An 11783-nucleotide genomic window follows, 5' to 3' on the forward strand; every position below is an offset into this window, starting at 1 on the left:
TATGGTATTTGAATATATAACATGTTTATATATTGATACATTTTGATGCATTGTGAATTGGAATACTCAGCCCAATTCACGCCTTCGTTGATTTGATGTAGTACTGAAAGAAGAATCTACAAAAAGTTGAAAAACTTGTATTTTGTTATTCGACACATAAATCCACTACAACAAACTGGGTTTATACGACTCCAATAATTTATTAGTGTTCCAACTGATCGATTTATATATAGAATTTTTGTAATAAGTTTATATAATTTTTTTGGTATCTTAACAAGTTTTTTAGGACCTCAAAGTGTAGTATTAACCACTTTTTGGACACTTTTGAGAAGTGTCATACGAACATATAATTTTTTAGGACACTTGTTTTCACAAGACAAGTTTTCAAATAATGTCTCATAAAAAAACTAATATGATACTTTTTAAGAAAAATGTCCTAAAAAACTTGTTAAGGTATCAAAAAAATGTCCTATAAACTTATACCACACCTTTAGTTAAGAAGCTTTATTATTTGATTCAAGAGATTAAGTTTTATAAGACAATCTGTTAGTATGCTAACTTAGACATTTTTGGCAACAATTACAGGGGCGGAGCTAGCTTTGGCCCAGAGGCCTCACTAGCCTACCCTCAGTAGCAATTTTTTTAAATAAAAAAGGTCAATGGTTGTGTTGGTCCCAACCGGATCTACAAAAGTTTAAAGGTAACAATTTGTAGAAGGGGGATGAATAAAAACACAACAACTTTTACTTTTTAAAATCTTTTTATTGATAAAGAAGATCAATACAGAATTTTGCAGATTGTTTGCGGAAATTATAAGATACATAACTTATCTAAACAATCAAAGAAACACACAAAATATAGAAATCAAGAAAGAAAAGACTTGCTAAAAAAGGTTAAGAATTCTTGTGCTTGGGAAAAACCTTTCTCTTAGGTAGAGAGTTGATCTTCAAGAAGTAAGAATTCTAGGCATCAATTTGCTTCCTCTGGTTGAGTGTGTTGCTGAGAAAGAAGAGCTTTTCAGTTATTTATACTTGTTGCATTAAATGCAAGTCGGACGGTACAAAGCACCTGACAAGCTTCTAGAGGTGAGCTTGTCCTTTGTCATAGATATACAAGATTTTGTCGTATATGAATAGTAGTCTATCACAAAGTAGATAAGCACGCTTGGAGACAATAGAGTGACTTAGTACAATGGCTTTACTTTGAGATGTATGGGTTTGTCCTTTGTTTGTATAAGGACAAGATAAAAACTAATCTTGTTCAACAAGATTCATTTGATCGCTGACACTGGAATAATGTTGAGGTTTCTTCAGTGTTCGCTGAATCTTGAGTAGATTTCACACTTGTGTAGACAGACTTATTATCAAAAACCGCATCAGATCACGAACTTACCTGTCTCTGTCTTCAACTTTATCTTCGATATCACTGAAGGTTCTATGGTGTGAGTTTTGTTTTCTTGAAGAATAATTGTCTCTATGAGAATTACAATACTTGTTCAGGGATCATTGAACAAACTCAGTAATGATCATTGAATCTGAATAAAGAGATAATACACTTCATAAGATAAAAAAGATCATCATCAAATCACTGAGGGAGAGGATCAACAATCTCCTCCTATTTGATGATAAGAAAGCAACATAAAGAAAAATGCTTCGGTATTATAGTAAGAAAAAAGTACTAGTAAAAGACTTGTCTCTTTTAATTGTTTTGGGATCTTTTTCAGAGATAAAGTTTATTATGGAATTTAATTTAATTGTAAAGGATTACAAGGAAAGAATAAACTCACATAATATAAATAACTAAATACTGAGAGCATATTCACTGACTAGAAGATTGTCAATGAATGTAAAAAATAAATAGAACTCATAAGTAATGTCCCATTTACTATTTTTAGGGATCTTTTTCAGTGAACCAATCATTTTATTGAAATATCTTACAAAAGAAAATATTACAACTGATTACAATTGGTTTTTAGTATGCTTAAAACATACAAGATATTACAAGACTGAAAGGTTTTTCTAATCTAGATTGTCGAAGTTGATGTACTCAGTGACATCTTCTTCTTGAATCTTTCTTCTGAGCATTTCCTTTCGAATCTTGTGGTCCATCTCCATAAAGATCTTCATTCAGCCAAGTTCGAAGATATTCTAAATAAAATGGCAGAGATGGAACACAAATACTCACTAAAACCTGTACTAACCATCATAGTCAATGAACATAAGTTCATATTCAGGTTTCACATGCATTTTATTGGGAATGAAGGGTCCCTTATCTGGCAATGATAGATTCATTATTGAGATACCTGGCTTCTTTCTATCCTTGAAAAGCTCATCCACTAAGAATTTTTTTTCATGCTCATTCCTATGGGATCACCTTCTTTAGGATCAGAAAGGTTTCTTCTTCCAGAGGACTTCTATGGCAGAGGAGGAACCTCGACAATCTTCGACACCTTGTTGAATAGTTCGTTCAGAACTTTCTTCAATGTAAGCCTTGTGCTTGGATTTAGACTTCTGATTTGCTTGTCAAATCTCGAGCCATTCATAGAAATCATACTTAGTGAGAAATAAGGGATACTCAGTAACAACATTGTTGTGCTCTCGAAAGATGACTATTGAAATTAGAAGAGAACCATCTTTCATTCGACCACTGATAGTGACATTTGAGATCTCGTGAGGGATCATTCTTGTTTTAATCCTTTCTCTACACCAGTTAAGGTCACGATCCTTCAACTTCAGCACCCGTTGTTATTTTCGTTCAGCATCTATTAAGAATTGGCCTTGAGCACTGACAGGATCTATCTGCTTGAACTTCCCTTCAGCAAAAGCTTGATCAGTTAGAATATTGGCTAACTCCAGGCTGTCTTTAAGTTGTTCCTGATGTTGCTTTAACTCTTGTTCAACTTTCAGGGATTCTTCACGTTTAGCTTCAGAGAGAAAGTCGAACTCACCACATCTAGAGGTACAAAGAGGAATTTTTACTCTAGATTGGTCAAGTTGACTTATAAGCTGAGTCATCCTCAGGTCTTCTTCAACCTCTGAGCATACAGGTTGTCTAGACGACTTTTTGGGTATGAGGTTGTAGGCTTCATCTTCATCCTTCTCAAGGGTTTCAAAATATGGAAGATGGGTTGAGAGACCGAGAGTTGGTATTGTAGAGATAGATAGAGGTAGAGGGATAGAAGGTTCAGCTTCTGAGGTGGAGGGTATAAACTTGGAAGAAATGTATGCATCCTCAATTTGGCTAAGTGCCCCCAGAATTAGGGCAATGTTTTCTTTTGCGATTCCTTTTCCTTTGCTAGAGAAGAGCTAGTGTGATTATCTTTCCCCTTGGGAAGTAGGTTCTTTGAAGGAGATTCCTTTGGCAGGCTGTCTTGGTATGATCTGAACAGAGAAATCATCATCATTGCCGTCATCATCATTATCACCACCAAGGTCAGTACCTGCATCTGGGATCTGAGGTTCAGGATCCTCATCTTCATTACTAGCATTTGGAAATGTAGAGGTGGAAGGATGAAGGTCTTCATGGTCAACAGTAACCACGACATCATCATCATAGATGGCTTCAGAGATATTCTTCTTGGCATCCTCAACAACCGTATTCTTCTCCATAAGGTCGTTGTTAGACTTATTTGCAACTTTCTCCCCCTCTTTGTCATCATCAACATTATTTGCTGAGAGAGGGAGGTGAGAAATGAGGTCTTGCAGCTTTAGCTCCATAGAGGTAATTTCTTCGGTCTGTTGAAGGTTGAGCTCAATGACCATATCCAGCTAATGACGATCAGCTACTTTGAAAGAGGTTTCAGGGACAGGTGTTGGTTGTTGTAGAATCTGGAAAATATGTTCAAGGAGCTCAGCATGTTTGGTAAGCTGAGCCTAAACATCTTCAGCCTTGCTAGAGAGAGCAGTGACAGCTTCAAAGTTGTGCTGGATTTTCGTCTTCATGGCATTCAACTCTTTTTTGACTTCACGAACCTCAACTTGGACAATAGAGAGGCCGGAAGCCAGGTCATCCTTTGAGGGCATTATCTATTGTAGTTCTTCCATTTTATCAAGGTCGGTTGCAAAAGGAAGGAGCAACAACTTAACATCCCCAGCCATATCATAGGTGTTAGTCTTAGTGATTAGGAGTTCATTCTTCATAGGACCTATAGAAAGATAAGAGCATTGAGCATGAGAAACCTCGGGGTTAGTAACAAAGAGAGAAAGGGAGGGGGTTTGGTGTATACATGAGGGTTCATCCGCAGCATCCGAAGGATTACCGCTGAACAACTCAAATGCGCTGTCGAGAGGATCAGATGCATGTTGCTGAGGGGATTCGAGAGGATCATTCTCAGGTCCTGTGGTGATATCTTCATCAATAGTGAGAAAAATCACTATGGGTTCATTAGCTTGTGTAATAGAGACCAATGAAGAGAAGGATGAGAGAATGGTTGAGAAGAGATGTAAAGGATCAATAGTGGCTATGTTGGGAATCACACATTCAATGATTTGAGTCACTAAAGTGGTTAGAGTAAGAGCCACACATAAGAGAACAAGTGAAGATATTACTGAAGAGGAAGGGACGGTAACAACAGATGCCTCAGGGGTAAGGCGAAGTTCAAGAGTTGAGACTTGTTGAGAGGTCTCAGCTAGTTTAGATGGCTTTCTTAACCCTTTTTGAGGGATTAAGAGTGCCTTCCGATTGTGTCCTCTTTCAAGAGGATAAAGAGGTAGTAGCTGGGATAGAATAAGGGGCGTTTGCCACAATCGTAGCTACTGAAGAGGAAGAGGAAGAAGAAGAGGAAGAGGAAGAGGAAGAGGAAGAGGAAGAGGAAGAGGAGGAAGAAGGAAGAAGAGGAGCATCAGCTATCTTTAGCATTTGAGGGAATAGACCAACTCTGAAGGCTTAGACTTGTGATCAAGAATCCTTTATCTAAGCCTGTAGATGGGGATGTCGCTCTGAGTGGGGTACTTTGTTGCTAGGATTCTGGCTAGAATCCCGCTCAAGAACCTGGTGTAAGGAACCACCTTTTCTCACTAATGCTTGTTCAACTTCAGCACTAGATCATCAAATATTAGCTGGCCGTAGTTGACGTTGATGTCTCTGATGACTGAGCAGCCGATGTTCAGCACCACCCTGCTTATTTGATCTTCGCTTACAGTTTTCTCACCCATTCACTGAATGAAATGAGAAAACATGTACTGTCAAATTGTTGACATCCGATTATTCTCGATCCTGGTCAGAGACTTGTTGAGCTCTGAGTCAGAGTCTTCCTTCAGTGGTCAATCGTAGTGAATATCATCCAGAAGTTTGACGATATGATCACTTTTTGGATCCCTAGAGTAGGAAGCCAACTTTGGGAGTCAGAGAGCAGTCATAACCGTTGAGAAGCCAAAACTGACCATCATATTGTTGATCTCATAGAAGATCTTGACGACCGAGTTTCCATCCTTGTCTTTGCTTTAGCAGTGTACCAAAACTGTCATAGGATATCTTTCACCATTACAGGTTGGAAGGTGAGAGCGTATCCCATAACACAGTTCTTGAGGAACGAAACAGCATCCATAAATTGGGGTTTGCCTGCTGGGATTTCCAGTAGTGCAACATGATTGTTAGGTTTGAAGGAGCAATCTTCAGGAGCAAAGTTCATGTTCGAAGCAGTAGCCATTTCTGTAACTAGAAAAGAGAGAAATGGAATCGTACATACGATTATGTTAGAAAGCACCTCGGAACAAAAGTTTGAAGGATAAACTTTTCTTTTGAAAAATCAGAAGAAATTAGATTTTTTTCAAGAAGATTTTAGAAACGTGGTTAATATAAATCAAGAAGAAGAAAATTTTATTTAAAAGGAAGAAAGAAGGTTTTTAAATAACAAACAAGTTTTATAAAAGATTAACAATAAAAAAAATATTATCAAACCTGTTTTAGAGAGAAGAAGAAGAAACTGGTTTGAAGGGTTTTTTTAGTGTTCTTGCTTCCACACAATAACAGAGAGAGCGTTCTATGTATGAGTTGTTCGCATAAGGGAAAAAAGAGAGGGTAAGAGAGGTATTTATAGGTGAGATGAGAGAGAAATAATAGAGACGAAATTGATTCTTCAAAAAGATGTGCAATGATGATTTCTTTGCACATCATTTTATGTTGATTGGTTCGAAGAGAAATGGATAAACGTGCATCAAAAGGACGCGCGTAAAATGGACCAAATTTTTTTAATGACGTAATAAAATATGAAGGTTCATTAGCCTTTTTCTTTTAAACCGTTTTGATGACCGAATAAGGAAAGTGTTCAGCGATAGTTTTAAGTTTTGAAAAAGAAGAGCTTAGTAGACATACCTTAGAGAGAAAGATACATTCAACTTAAGAGTTCATGATAGAATAAGAAACAATGAATCATTTCACTTTATATCACTGAGTGATGCTTAGAGTTGAAGGAATTAATCCTTAGCATTTAGCATTCCAAGTTCACTGACTAAAATATTGAATCTTGTTTCATCAAGAGGTTTTATAAACAGATCAGCTAGTTGGTACTCAGTAGGTACGAAGTAAAGTTCAATATTACCATTCAAAATATGATCTCTAATAAAATGATAGTTGATATCTATATGTTTGGTCTTAGAGTGATGTACATGGTTGCTTGTAATGGCAATGAAACTGGTGTTGTTGTAATATATAGGGATCTTAGAGAGTTGAAGATCATAATCACTGAGCTTGTTTTTCATCCAAAGAATTTGGACACAACAGCTTCCAGCGGCTACATATTCAACTTCAGCAGTTGATGTGGATGATGAGTTTTGCTTTTTCCTTGTCCAGCTCACCAACTTTCCACCCAAGAAGTTGACAGCCTCCTGTAATGATCTTCCTGTCTATCTTGCACCCTGCAAAAATACCATCTGCATAACCGATTAGGTCAAAACCTGAGTCTTTAGGATACCAAAAGTCCAGATTAGGAGTACCTTTCAGATATCTGAATATGTGTTTTACGGCAATCAGATGGGATTCTTTGGGTTTAGATTGATATCTTGCATAGAGACCGGTAGAATCAATGATATCAGGTCAGCTAGTGGTAAGATACAGCAAGAAACCGATCATTCCTCTATAAGCGGTAATGTTTACAGCTTTCCCATTTGGGTCCTTGTTCAACGTAAGAGGAGGAGCCATGGGAGTCTTATAGATGAACTGTTGGTTAGGTCAAATTTCTTCAACATATCCCTTACATACTTACTCTGACTAATAAAAATGCGTTTATCAGATTGCTTAATCTGAAGACCTAGAAAATATTTCAGTTTTCCTATCATGTCCATCTGATATTCTTTTTTCATGCATTCAGATAAATGAAAACACAAAGAGGGATTAGTGGAACCAAATATAATATCATCGACATAAATTTGGACTAGAATGATGTGACCCTTGACTTTCCTAAGAAATAGGGTTTGGTCAATATTTTCACGGATAAATTTCTCAGAGATGAGAAATGAAGAAAGGGTGTCATACTAGGCACGAGGGGCATGTTTTAACCCATAAAGAGATTTATCCAATCGATATACATGAGTTGGATACTTTAGGTCAAGAAACCCTAGAGGTTCTTCAACATAAACTTCCTCCTGAAGTTTTCCATTTAGGAAAGCACTCTTTGCATCCATTTGGTGGACTTTAAGGTCCTTATGGGCAGCACAGGCTAGGAAGAGTAGAATTGCTTTGAGTCTAGCCACTGGTGTGAAGGTCTCATCATAGTCGATGCCTTCTTCTTGCCTGTATTCCTGAGCAACAAGTCAAGCCTTGTTTCATATTACAATTCCTTGTTCATCCAACTTGTTACGATATACCCATTTGGTGTCTATCACAGTTTTCTAGATGGACACTGGACAATGTATCAAACTTTATTTCTATCAAACTCAATGAATTCTTCTTGCATAGCATTGACCCAACTTGGGTCAGCAATAGCATCATTGATTTTTTTGCGCTCAACTAAAGAAAGAAAGTTGACAAAGAGACAAATATTACCTAGACCTCGATGAGTCAGAAAACCTACACTAGGATCACCAAGAATTTGATCGATAGGATGGTATTTCATCCGTCCCTAAGCTGGTAGATGATATAGATTATCACCTTTCGAGTTTAGGGGCTCAGGTATAGAAGATAAGGCTTCAGCAAGAGAGTCTTCAGCAACAACTTGAATTGCTAAAGGAGCCTCACTGAGAGATTCATTTACCGAGAGAGGTTCATTAACTGAAGGAGATTCAGTGACTGAAGGATCAGTATTTGAAGTAGAATGGGGTATATGAATAATAGAAACGACATCAATCCCTGAAGAGGATTCAGCTTCGTTAGTAGTCGCGTCTAGATTGATAAATTGATCATCGTCAGCTTCAGGGAGATCAGCGTTGGGTTGGTGGCTGAATGAAGCTCCATGTTCTCCATAATAGGATATCATCCAGTTGTCTAACTCTTCTTCATCATCAAATATGGGTTTAGATTTAGCTGATTGAGATTCATCAAACATGACATGAATAGTTTCTTCTATTGTTTGTTTTCTTTTGTTGAATACTCTGAAGGCTTTGGATACTGAAGAATATCCAAGAAAGAATCTTTCATCAGCTTTGGGATCAAACTTTCCAAGATGATCTATGTTGTTTAAGTTGTAGCACGTACAACCAAAGATGTGTAGAAAGCTAAGAGAAGGATTCTGCTATGGAAACGTTTGTAAGTTGTCTTCTTGAATCTCTTAACAATCAGAGACCGATTTTGAGTAAAACACGCAGTATTGATAGCTTCTGCCTAGAATTGAGTAGGAAGACGAGACTCGCTAAGCATAGATCGAGCAACTTCTATTTTCGTTCGATTTCTTCTTTCAGCGACCCTGTTTTATTTTGGAGTTCTCACAATAGAGAAATTGTATGAGATTCACTTGTTCTCAAGGAAGTTATCGATGGTACTATTTTCGAATTCAGTGCCATGATCACTCCTTATAGAGTGCACCTTCATGTTGTTCAATACTTCTATGTGTTTTATCAACGAGATTATTTTTTCAGGTGCATCACTCTTGGATCTGAGAAAGAAAACCCAAGTGTACCTGGAAAACTCGTCAACAATAATGAGTGTGTATTTCTTTTCAGCTATGGATTGTACATTGACAGGGCCAAATAAATCCATATACAGTAGCTGAAGCGGAGAGATCACTGAAGAGACTTGTTTTGACTTAAAACTAGCCTTTGTCTGCTTTCTTTTTTCACATATTGAACAAAGAGATTCATTTGCAAAAGAGTGCTGAGTAAGGCCAGTGACGTGTTCTTTTCCTGACAACTCGTTCAGCGTCTTGAAGTTGAGATGAGAATGTCTTTCGTGCCACAACCAGTTGATATCTGAAGAGGCTTTAGAGAGATTACAACTATTCTTAGTGAAGGGAGAATCCATATTGATGACGTATACATTCTCTTGACAAAATCATGTTAAAGCAGTATTGTCATCTTTGTCAAAGACATAACATGTATTCTTTAGAAATGTAACTATGAAATCTTTATCACATAGTTGACTAATGCTGAGAAGATTGTGCTTCAGTCCTTCAACATATGCAACACGTCTGAAGGTGTTTGCATCGTTGTTTAATATACCAAATCCTTTGGTATATCCTTTTCTATTTCCTCCAAAGGTCACGGAAGGGCCTCTTACATCTTTGTAGTCTAAGAGTAGGGTTTTGTCTCTAGTCATATGTCTTGAGCATCTACTATCTAGATACCAGATGCCTTTCACTTCTTGCAATAGAAAAGATATTAAGTTGCCTATTTCTCAATGAATCCAGCAAAGTTAGAGGCCACATCTTTCTTCACTCACACTGAAAGCTCAGAGTCAACAAGAGTCTTCACTGACTAATAACACCATTGTATTGTTTTACAGACCATTGTATTTTCTCTTTTTCTTCTCCACTCTAGGTTTGTCATGAGTTGGGTCTTTAGAAATAATCAAAATATTAGCCTCATTTACTTACCTTTATAGAAGATAAAGAATTTAAGAAGTAATAAAGACATAAAAAAATAATGCGTACATCCCCCTTTCCTTTTTCAGTTCACCAATTTCTGTAGGGGGAAATGTTCACCACAAGTTACCAATTATAAACAAACCACTACAACAAAGTGGAAATATTGGTCTATTTACAAGTATAATCCGTATAATACGACCTGTTAATAATAATCAAACCACAAATGATGTAAGGATAATATCAAGCATACAATATTAAGACACAAATATATGTAGTTATGGCATGAAAATGTGACATCAAGATTTAACTAAATAAGAAAATCACTTAAATAAGTGAAACAGGTTTAACAAAATCACTCAAATAGTCATATCATCAAGATAACAAAAAATAAATGTCAAGAACTAAGAAATAAAACATCAAGATTCAAGGAAAATAAGTAAATCATATAACTAGAATGGGTAAATGAGTAAAATAGAAACTAATAAATAAAACCTTCGTTCAAATTTGAAAGAAACTAATTACGATTTGAGAACTAAGAGTGAGAGCCGGAGGTTAGAAGATGAGTCAGGTGAGAGGCTGAAAAACGACTGCTGAGAGCAATGGTGGGAATTGGCAGCACTGTGCGTCATAGCTAGTAGGTGAGGGGAAGAAGGCCAGTCATGAATCATGAGGGCAAAGGTGAAACGAGAGACAAACAATAGTAACATCTTTTTGGAATAAAAAATAAAATAATGAAGCCCGCTAAACCTTATTTTAATGTTGGGTTGTGTTGCCCTCTAGGCTTTGATGCCTTGGGCCACCACCCTCTTGGTCCAACACTAAGGCTAGCCTTGCTTGGTGCCGCTAAGGACAAATTCAAGGGGAATCTGCTCGCGTTCTCTAATCCAACCAATAGCCTATGCAGCTCCTTTGTAAAGCATTTGTGTTGTTGTTGTTTACAGATAAATTGTTTTAAAATGACTCATTTCCATTAGTTTAATTAACATGCAACATTGACTTTGTGTAGCCCTTTGCATGTCAAGTCTTTTTCCATGATCGTCCCACAAACAACACAACCATGTCCAAGATTTTCATTATAATGTGGTGTTTGTTTCAATATTGATTAGTGTTGTTTATAAAAGCAACGTGATTATCTCCTCCTATATATGGATTTATACATGGTCACTATTCTCAGGCAATCCATAGTTTCATGCATGTCCCCTACAATATTAGTGTAGATATTTTAATATACTTCACATGCATATCTTATCCAAGAGATTTGTATTTATACCCTTGAAATGTAATACAAAGGGGATACAGTGTGAACTCTCTTATGGTATCAGAGCCTAGTCTCTATTTTTTTTTCTTTAAACCCCACTGCCCTTTTGACTCATCTTTTTCTTATCAACCACACCATGGTGACTACTTCTGAGCCTCCAAGTTCGGACACCATGAAAGATACCACTCCTAAACCTCCAACATTTCATCAATCCTTGTTTGGCATTATACAAAAAATGGGGAATCAACCAATTAGACGTGAAGAAGTCTTTTCTCCATGATAATTTTCATGAGACGGTCTACATACATCAGCCCCTTGGTTTTCGGGACCTGTCTTGTCTCAATCATGTATGCCGACTCATAAAGCCACTTTATGGCTTGAAGCAAGTGTAATACATGAAGAGAACAAGTAACATATTTGCTAAATTCATATTTTTATGACCAGTTGAATTATGTAAATTAAGAGTTGATTTATAATACTTATAAGTTTACTGAATGATCAGTCTTGTGAATACATATTGTGGTATAAATATAAAGTATGAAGGGACACAACCCTTGGTATGGTGGTTATTAA

The sequence above is a fragment of the Cynara cardunculus genome (genome assembly GCF_001531365.2).
Source record: "Cynara cardunculus var. scolymus isolate 2C chromosome LG 5, CcrdV1, whole genome shotgun sequence".
Lineage (NCBI taxonomy): Eukaryota > Viridiplantae > Streptophyta > Magnoliopsida > Asterales > Asteraceae > Cynara > Cynara cardunculus.